Source organism: Triticum dicoccoides, chromosome 6B (assembly GCF_002162155.2).
Source record: "Triticum dicoccoides isolate Atlit2015 ecotype Zavitan chromosome 6B, WEW_v2.0, whole genome shotgun sequence".
Classification (NCBI taxonomy): Eukaryota; Viridiplantae; Streptophyta; class Magnoliopsida; order Poales; family Poaceae; genus Triticum; species Triticum dicoccoides.
Window position 1 is genome coordinate 698,307,589 of NC_041391.1, and position 8,656 is coordinate 698,316,244.

General features: G+C 40.0%; 1 long non-coding RNA gene across 2 annotated transcripts; it reads left to right on the forward strand.

Moving 5' to 3' along the window:
• Positions 1–5,315: 5,315 nt before the first annotated feature.
• Positions 5,316–8,051, forward strand: LOC119322367. Of its 2 annotated transcripts, none has more exons than XR_005155566.1 (4): positions 5,316–5,382; positions 5,870–5,942; positions 7,167–7,240; positions 7,921–8,051. It is a non-coding gene; the product is annotated as an uncharacterized LOC119322367 (long non-coding RNA). The 2 variants fall into 2 exon arrangements; XR_005155567.1 differs by having other exon boundaries at positions 7,926–8,051.
• The last annotated feature ends 605 nt before the right edge of the window (positions 8,052–8,656 follow it).

Here is an 8,656-nt window from a genome sequence, read left to right on the forward strand (position 1 = left end):
TGCTTTTCCCATGTAGTATCGGTCCAATGTCGTGTTTCCCCCCTTCTTTTGGGCACGGATGCACCATGGACTGAGCGTGAGGGAGGGTCTCTTGTCTATTGAGCCTTTTTCGTGGATGTGTAAAAGATCTTGTGTCCGAGATGTACGTTTCTCTTAAAAATAGTTAATCTATTGTTTATTCAGTTTGGTGGTTCATTTCAGTTCTATTAGTGTTCCACTCAAGATCAAACTAGGCATTCTTACTATTTCTAATTAATAAGGCAAGCTGTAAAAAAGACCGGGATATCTTCATTTTCCCTTTTTTATTGATGTTCCTTATTTTGTCCCTTTTATGTTCATGTAGAGACTCTCCTCCGACACTTAGTAGGTCATTTTTTGTCCATTTTTAATGTTCATGCCCTTCTTTGTCATTTTTTATTTTCCCCTTTCTATGTTCATGTCCTTTTTGTTTTTTATGTTCATTTTTTATTTTTTTTTCTTGTTAATTTTTCCTTTCCCCTTTATTTGCTCTTATTTCTGTGTGTATTTTAGGTTTGGATTTTTTTCATTTTCTGATTAAGGGTGTCCTTTTTTTCAAACCCGTCGTCAAGTTGTACGCCAGTCTCCCACATACAACCACCAGGTGTAAAACATGTGTGCAACTAGGGCATCCACTACAAGAAATATGTCCACTAGTGACCTTCTGTCAGTGACCCTGGAAGAATTGGTCATAGATCTATGACCATTTCAGACGAATTGGTCAAAAGCTATTCGGGGGGGCTCCAAACCCTAAACCATTGCGACCATTTTGGTCAGAAAGGCCGTAATTTCCTTACACGAAAAGGTCATAAAGCAAACAACGCTAGTCCGTTGCCTTACTTCTAGTTGTTAACGACCAATATAGATGGTCATAGCCTTGTAAATTGTGGTGGGTTGCTATGACTAGGCGCCACCTCATCAGTTTTGCCTATGTGTCATGTCCATGTGGCAGTTTTTGCCCTAGGTTGTGAAGCAACCTATATTTCTGTCATTCCCAAAATTTCCAAAAAAATCTCATAAATTCTTTGGGTCATATCTTCGTCAAATATGTAAAAACCTTCCTTGCCTAGTTAAAAAATAATTCAAAAATATTCATTTTCCTATTCTGTTCAGAACAACAGTTTGTGAAGGAAGTACCACTTTGGTATGTCCAAATAGTATCCATTTTCTACAGTGCTTTCCTATGCCCAAATAATCATCCTCCACCAAATGCCAGCTCAATCCATTCATTATTTTGAGCCGAGCTTCAACATTCGTATTTATGTCCAGTGTGGTAATTTGCAAAGCAAGTACCACCTAGGCTCCTCCTTTTGAGCTAAAAATTTGTGAAGACGGTCTTCTTAATAACTGATCATCCTGAGCCAAAACTCATGCCCATTAGCCATGTACATTTCCCGTACCGCTAATCAAACACTTGGCTGCTAATTCATGTTTGAGCATCGATCGGTCTCCTCGTGAGAATCTTATGTTGTAATTTTCTTCCTAGCACCTACCTGGAGAGTGACCAACCCACTAGACATGCCTAGGCCGCCCAGAACACATGGCAACGCCACGGTCACGCGGTGACCACGCGGCGGGCATGCGAGTTTACGCGCTCTAGAGTTGGAGCCCTCGGTCGCCATCCAGACCTCGATGAATCGCCACCAAACCATGTATTTATGATTAAATAGGTACTTCTGTAACTAGAAATGATTTTTGGAAAAAATAAATAGCAAACTATGAGGCAGTTGCAGTTCAAATTTGACCCGCTTCCAACAAATCAACATTGTTTGAACTCGGAAAAAATAAATAGCAAACTATGAGGCAGTTGCAGTTGCATAAATCGGCGGAAATTTGTCTTTTTCACGAGAGGTGGATCAAAACTTTTTACACTCAACCATTTTGTCAATTGTGCATTAAATATGTCCTAGTATTTTATAAAAATGATTTGGTCCAATTTTGCAATAATTATTTTGGAGGTCCTTCACAAAAACTCTCCTTTGGGGCGCTTGAAAATGGAAAATGGTTTTTTCGTCCAAAGAAAATGAAAACTTCCTTAGGCAACATTGTTTGCCATTCCAATATGCACCATTGTGGACAATATGAGATCATTTGAACAAACTATGCCATGAATGTGGCTATAAGATTGATCATTTGGCTTGAAAGCCATTGATCTCCACACGTGATAGCTCGTTTCTGAGAACACTTTTTTAAAATAATTGCCGTATTACAAGTTTATTATTTTTCCTGGAAACTTGGTCATATATAATGACACAATGCAAAGGTTTTCCAAATTTTTGATTTTTTTTGAATTTTTTATGCCCATTTTAAAATGCGGTCAAAACGGCGGGAATGACCGTTCCTAGCTAGTGGCTGAATCTTGTAATTTTTTTGGTGTTTCTATGATTAAATAGATACTTATGTACCTAGAAATGATTTTTTGTAAAAATAAAGATCAAACTATGAGGTAGCTGCAGTTCAAATTTGACCCGCTTCCAACTGAATCAGCGGAAATTTGTCTTTTTCATCAGAGGTGGATCAAAACTTTTTACACCCAAACATTTGGTCAATTGTGCATTAAATATGGCCTAGTATTTTAAAAAATAATTTGGTCCAATTTTGCAATAATTATTTGGTAGGTTCTTCACAAAAAAACCTCATTTCGGGCACTCGGGAAATGGAAAATGGCTCTTTTCTGCAATGAAAGTGAAAACTCCCCAAATCAACATTGTTTTCCATTCCAATATGCACCCTTTTGCACAATATGAGATCATTTGAACAAACTATGCCATGAATGTGGCCATAAGATTGATCATTTGGCTTGAAAGTCATGAATCTTCACGCATGATAGCTCATTTCTAAGAACACTTTTTTTAAAATAATTGCCGTATTACAAGTTTATTATTTTTCCTGGAAACTTGGTCATATATAATGACACAATGCGAAGGTTTTCCAATTTTTTGATTTTTTTTGAATTTTTTATGCCCATTTCAAAATGCGGTCAAAACGGCGGGAATGACCGTTCCTAGCTAGTGGCTGAATCTTGTAATTTTTTTGGTGTTTCTTTGATTAAATAGATACTTAGGTACCTAGAAATGATTTTTGGAAAAAATAAAGAGCAAACTATGAGGTAGCTGCAGTTCAAATTTGACCCGCTTCCAACTGAAACGGCGGAAATTTGTCTTTTTCACCAGAGGTGGATCAAAACTTTTGACACCCAACCATTTGGTCAATTATGCATTAAATATGACCTAGTATTTTAGAAAATTGATTTGGTCCAATTTTACAACAAATATTTAGTAGGTTCTTTACAAAAAGAACCATTTTTGCCACAAGAAAATGATTAAAAATATCTAGAAAGATAAAAAATGCATGCAAATAGATGATCATCCATAAAAATGGGGTCTAACTTGAGTGAAAAATTTAGTTCTGCCGTTTTGCAAAATATTTTGATAGTTGCTTAACAAAATTCCCCTATTTTTAGTATTTAGAAACTATTTTAAATCACTGATTTTCTGAACCAATCAGGGCTCTTCCCACGGATTGATGACATAGCGTCCATCCATCCATCCATCCATCTCTCCATCCCACATCCATCCATCCATCCACAGAAAAAAAGAAACAAAAAAGAAAAAGAGATACCCCCACGCACCCCCAACCCTAGATCAAACCCCTCCCCCCATCGCACCCCTCCTCCCTCCTCCCAGTCTCCTCGCCGCCGCCGCCACCTCCTCCTCTCCGTCCCCGGCCCCTCCCGATCCACCTCCTCCCACCTACCGCCGACCTCGTCGTCCTCCTTACCCACCGACGCCGACCTCGTCCCTCCCTCCCCTACCCTAGCGTCGCGCCCTCCTCGCCAGCCCCATAGCTTGTCGCCGGGCCTCCCTCTCCCCTTCTCGCGGCTCCATAGCAGCCAGATCTGCCGCTCTCCGACCCCTCCATCCTCGTGGTCGACTGGATCCGCCCCTCCCGCTATACGAAGCTCGCCGCGACCCCTATCCCGTGGCTAGGGTTTCGGCTTCGGCGTTGCGTCCATCGATGACGCGTCTCAGGCGGCTCCCCGTTATGCCTCTTGGATGGCGCCCCCATAGCTTGGTGCGCTCGCACGCGTTGGCTGGACAACAGCGACACCGAACTCCTCCGCCGCCCTCTGCACCAAGTATGACGACGACGGCCACCCCGACTGCGACTGCCTCCTCTTCGGTACCACGTCTCTCTGCCCTCTGCTCTCTCCTCTCTGTTGCGGTCGAAACACAGGCTACCTCCTCTTTTAGTGTGGAACTAGGGGAAGCAGAGAAAGGAAGATTCGATTACTATTCAGTTTATTTGCCCAAATTTGATTGCATCAGCCATGTGTGCCATGAAATTAACTCGATCTGAAGATAGTATTAGTAGGCATACTCTATAGCTCCTAGTGTAGCTAGCTGGACTATGCAGCTATCATGTTGGAATTCAGAACTAGCGATTTCGTAGTTCCAACAAATTAGGGATTCAATATAAAGCTTAAAGGTGTTCTTATGCATTTGAGCTAGCTTGCTCTCCTTAGTACAGGGACAACCTTGCCTCCAAAATATATTGTGATAGCTCTACAAGCTTGAGAAAAAATAGTTCTCTCAAAGTTCTTCCATTGTCTTTCTGATTTTAAGGATTACAAGGAGTATAGAAAAAATAGATTTGCCTCCAAAATATGTATTTGAGCTTTCTGATTTTAATATCTAGATGACATGAATCCTAATCTAAGAATTCAGTTTCTAATTTTAAGGAGTATAGAAAAAAAACTCAAATAAACTTATGATCATCATGGTATTCACTTTGATTTGGTTTCAGCAAACCTGACCTCTCTACGGAAATATTGAGTTAGCTCTGACTGAAACAACTTGTTGGTTCAGTTTCTTGTACGAAGAACACCTTTTCTTTTCCTTTTTGTTCAAGATTCATTTCTAATTCTAAACCAAACAGAAATTCCAAATAGTCTAGAATGAATGAAGCAGAGAGTCCTTTCTTCTTTGGCAGCTGGCACAATTCCTTGTACAATTCCTTCTCAAGGTGCTGCTCTTTGTGGAGGTGATTGACCTCTTTTTTTCACTGTGTATCAAGGTGCAGCTGCTGAGCATTGATAGGTGTTGTTCGGTGTACCTCGACATGATTTCCAGGACATGAAATGTGAGCTATCTAAGTTGCTCCTTTGTTCCTGGACATGATTTATCCTTCAATTTGATCAACATTATCTTGTTATGTCTCTTGCCCGTCATGTGCAGCGGCAACAGGATTTCCAGAGTACAAGGGTGGGCTCATCAAGGTGTGTCGTGGTAGGCTAGCTCGGCCCCAGCATCTTCTGTTGAACGGACATGCCGCCTCTTTGGCGTCGGCTACATGAGAGCCATGGTGAGCTCTCTTCTCCTTGCCTCCGTTTTCTTGCTCTGAGCTTGTGCTTGTGAGAAACTACATGTCACCTCGCTTGAATTCCCTAGCTACACCACACCTTGTTGAATACACTAGTCATGCTCTTGCATGCATGTTTTGTTGGACAAAAAAGTACAATGATCTGCTCCTTGGGATATTAATTCTTATGATATATCTTGTAATTTACTTTATTGTAAAAGTTAAACCCACTACACTTGTTGAGCAGAAATTGTTTTAGTTTGTCATACATAATTGCCTATGCTTGTTGGTAGCTATTAAGTGTATAATTCATCATGAAAGCATAGGAATGTGATGGACATCACCAGATTACATTTATGTTCTGAACTTAAATATTTAAACTCAATGTTTAGATTCTGTATCTGTAATCATAAGCTTCACCTGTAGTCTGGTCGTTCTTAGACATATTATTGTTTGAGTTAACTTCACCAAACAATACTTAAAATTTCAGGATCAATGATGCCGACCTCCTTGCAGAGTTGTGCCAGATTCCAAATGATGACCTACTCGTGCAGTTGTGATAGGTAGTGATGACCTCCTCATCCTCACTGGTAACAAGTCTGGTTTCACATTTGCTGGGCACTGTGCTTTTGGTGTATGATATGGCTGGGAGAAAACACACAGTCTCCTGAATTGTTTGATAATGTCAATTTGTTCTGTAAGATCTGAGTTTATTGTACTATAAATGGTGATAATATTGCGTCTAGTATGTTCACGACCTTTTACATTGTATGGATAATTGGATACACTGAGCTACCGTCTTCCCCTATATACCCCGCAGTCAAACTCATATGATAGAGTAGATATTTTCTACCTGTAGCATCATGGAGGTACTAACTACCTGATCTAGTCATAGAACAGCATCATATTTGAATATGCCAAATGTTTGCGCCTAATGATGTTCTGTAGTAGGGCGGCTGTTTTTTACTTTCTTTCTAGGTTTGTGTGCAATGTTGGATTAATGATTGAAGTGCATTAGCGGTTTATCTTCTTCTTCACAAGTCTGTTTGTAATGGATGTACATAACTATCAATTTTACCTCTTGCATATTTAACATACATGACAATAGCAGTAGGTATTGAAATATATGCGAAGGTAGAAGCTATCGTTGCTGCCTTGTGGGCCGTAATTCTTTCTCTCCAGACACGTATACTGCCTGATGTATCCCTCATGCTCATATTATGTATCGTAGTAGAGTCTCTCTTCTGCCTATGGTAACATCACATAATACTGCCAGAACTCATATTCTGCCTATGGTAATCCGTAGTTTGCTCTACTGGTGATATTAGGATGATGGAAACATCACTACTGAATGTAGTTCCTGTTTCTTCAACTAATCATCATGTACTAGAGTTTATCTTCTTGCTACTGTTTGGTTTTTGACGTCACTAGCTTGCACTGAAATGTGCAGACTTTACCCCTTGCTAGATCCTTCGGTGGAGGTGACCCATGTGATGGTGATTCGCTCCAGCTGCTGACCCTTGTACGTCTGACGAGTTTATCCTGTGTATTTTGTCTTGCTAGACGAGTTATCCAGCAATACTAGTGCATAGTAGAAAATTATCAAAGATCCTGGCTGTAACCTGCTTTTGTGCTTGTGACTTTGGCCCACATGATTTTGTGGGGATTTGGTACCAGACTAGAGGTAGAGGCTCGACAATTTCTTGCTGTTTCAGTCAAGTGCTTCATAGATAGCTGTCTCATATGCATTTTCCATTCCTAATGGTGCTTTTTAATTTCCTTGCCAGGCCAAATAAAAGATGTTCTCGGTGGAGTTGCACTTGAGGATGAGCACAGAGAGAAATTTAATCAAATCCAAAAGGTAGGTTCTTTGTTCTTATCAGATGTTGGCAGATTCTATTTGTTGTGCATATGCCAAGTGTGTCTACCTGATTGTAAACATAATTGCAATACTGTATATATGTTGACAGTCTAGTAAAAACAAACTTGTTGTGCCTGGGTTTGTGGATCTTAAAAAAATCATCTATGCTTTCCTTACTCATACAAAACGCCCAACTGTTGTTCTTGTTAATACAAGCGTGCATACCATCAGCACCTTCACCAAACAGAAAAGGCTCTAGCCACATATTCCTCTTTACTGAAAACTCATTGTTCTTTTCTAAACTATTGCAAAAATCGAGCAGTGGTACTGATTATATAATTTTTTTATTGTCTTGGTACTAAACATCACTCGTGTTTGCCACTGATTGGTTTCTGCTTAACCCATGTGTAGAGGGAGTACTAAACAGCAGGATTTCAATCACCTTGTATACACTAGCAGCTTGCTTACACATTTGTCACTTTTACTTGTGGTAGCCATTATGTGGCTGAATCATGTTTGTGTCTACTAATCATCAGTTAATAGTATTTGGCTTCTTTGTGATGGTCTGGGACTATTTTACGGTGATGAGGATATGCTTTCTGATTTATAGTTACTAATCCGTGGTCTGGTGTTATATTATGGTCTAATATTTTTTGTTTTGACTCTTTTTCTGGTGCGAGGAAAGCTGTGAGTAGACGTCAACGATGCCTACTTGTTTGGCTGCTACAGTGATGCATGCGCCGGTCAAGCAAGCACACATGCATATACGTTCCTACTATATTCCTGCTATATACGTACATGTGTAAATGTAATTCTGAGAGATGTGTTATGTAAACCTGGGAGATGTGTTATGTGATGTGATATGATGGATGATTTGAATTCGACATGGAGTTTTCCTGATTTGAATATGAAGCAACTTTGTCCAAACATTTCTTTCAAAATCTGAGATCTAATATTGGACAAATAATTGGGCTGGAAAAGGCAACAACCGAACAAGCATTGGACTGTTTAAAAAGCGAAACAAAAAAAACCTTAGAAAATAAAAAAAAGAAATATACTGCAAAAAAGGACGAGGCCCCTAGTATGGAAAAACCTAACAAAAAGGCCTAATTGTAGGGTATGGCCCATGCTGAAATTAATAGGAAAAAAATACATTAAAAAGGCCGAATTGTTGGGCTAGGCCCATGTAGAAAATTGAATTGGACCGGGCTAAATCTTGTGCCACATCAGCTTGCCACGCTGGATGCCTACGTGGCCTGGGGAGGTTGCTAGTGACCAAAACGCCACAGTGGACATATTTTGGTCATAAACGTCTTTGATCATTCCAGAAGAAAGGTCGCTATAGTCAGTTTACGACCGCCAGCTTTTGACCTTCTGTTTTTGGTCCAAAAAAAAGGTCGCAAATGAAAAACAATG